The sequence below is a fragment of the Amphimedon queenslandica genome, unplaced genomic scaffold, assembly GCF_000090795.2.
Source record: "Amphimedon queenslandica unplaced genomic scaffold, v1.1 AMPQUscaffold_2951_Cont25050, whole genome shotgun sequence".
Lineage (NCBI taxonomy): Eukaryota > Metazoa > Porifera > Demospongiae > Haplosclerida > Niphatidae > Amphimedon > Amphimedon queenslandica.
In genome coordinates, this window is record NW_003556717.1 from 1 (window position 1) to 1,355 (window position 1,355).

At 37.4% G+C, this 1,355-nt stretch overlaps 1 long non-coding RNA gene across 1 annotated transcript; it reads left to right on the top strand.

Moving 5' to 3' along the window:
* Positions 1–6: 6 nt before the first annotated feature.
* Positions 7–1,236, top strand: LOC109593082 (uncharacterized). The gene is made up of 3 exons (XR_002190721.1): positions 7–313; positions 942–1,034; positions 1,101–1,236. It is a non-coding gene; the product is annotated as an uncharacterized LOC109593082 (long non-coding RNA).
* The last annotated feature ends 119 nt before the right edge of the window (positions 1,237–1,355 follow it).

Sequence of the window (1,355 nt, forward strand, 5' to 3'; positions counted from 1 at the left end):
TATGACGACAATTGGTGTCTCTGAGTCGTGAAAAGAGGGTCGAGGGCGAGGTGCTGGGTAGATAGCCAGGAAAGAAGTCTAGGCGGGTAGGCAGACTAGGAGCATCAACCGACTGTGGCCAACACTCCGACGTCTGACTATCGACAAGAGTTGGGCGTAGTGTCCTTCTCTTAAACTAAATGTCATATTATTTTATCTCTCTCTCTCTCTCTCTCTCTCCTCTTGCCAGTAGCCTCACAGGACCACTTGTGAGTAACCTCCTTACATCTCCACTCTTCCTACCTACAGTGTAGTCTCAGCATACCACAGAACAGTAAGGATATATAACCTATATACATAGGGGTAGGAACAAACTAAAAGTTGGGGCGGCTAAGGTATTATTTTTACAATTGATCATTAATACATAGCATGTACTGAAATTAATACTGTCCAAAATATTGGCGCTATGCTCATTAAATGTAACAAATTCCTTTGCAATGTCCTTGATGTGTAAATCGTCTGTAAATTCTTTGTGTGTATGCAAAATAACTACATGATTAAGACGCTCTTGTGACATTGTGGAGCGCAAGTAGTTTTTAATCTCCTTAACGTCGAAAATGTATGCTCAGCTGAAGCTGATGTTAACAGAGTTGTTAAATGAAGAAGTAGAAGCCTGAAAAAACTAATAAAAGTGTGTTCTTAGAAGTTAAGCTAGTGCATTAATTGTTTTATTAAACGAATCATCACACAATATGCACACATATAAGGATTACCTAAACTAAAGTCTATAGTGTTGATAATAGTAATACATGTACATCACTTAAAGTTGGAGGGGCTAAGCCCCCCTTCAATGAAAGTTGGGGTGGCTTAAGTCCCTCCTGCCCCCCCTGTTCCTACCCCTATGCCTATATATATATACAATGTACATATACATAGCCATCTGCTTTTCTCTGTTAATCAAGGTTATCATCATCAAAAAACTAAACACAAGAAGCACTGCAGAAGAACCAGTGAGGAAGAGACTGACTATCATAAGACTCACTCGACTAAAAGAAGTACACTCACAAACTATAGTACAAAGTAAATTTATTAATTTTTAATAACTTTATCTATTATTGTAGATGTTTCTTGAAAGGGAGGAGACTAGGCTTTGATGAGTTGAAGAATTTAGTAGTGGACAGTTATCTTTATTATTATTATTAATTTTTTTGAATGACCTTTTGTTAAAAATAGTTAGCCTATGCAAACAAATGGAAACATGAATGCATATAAGGTTGTGTAGAGCTGGTCAGGAAAGGATCAAGTCCATTATCAGTTCCAATCTTGGCAATTCTAGTGTCCTTTCATATTGCATTTTAGTACTACAAACTACCACC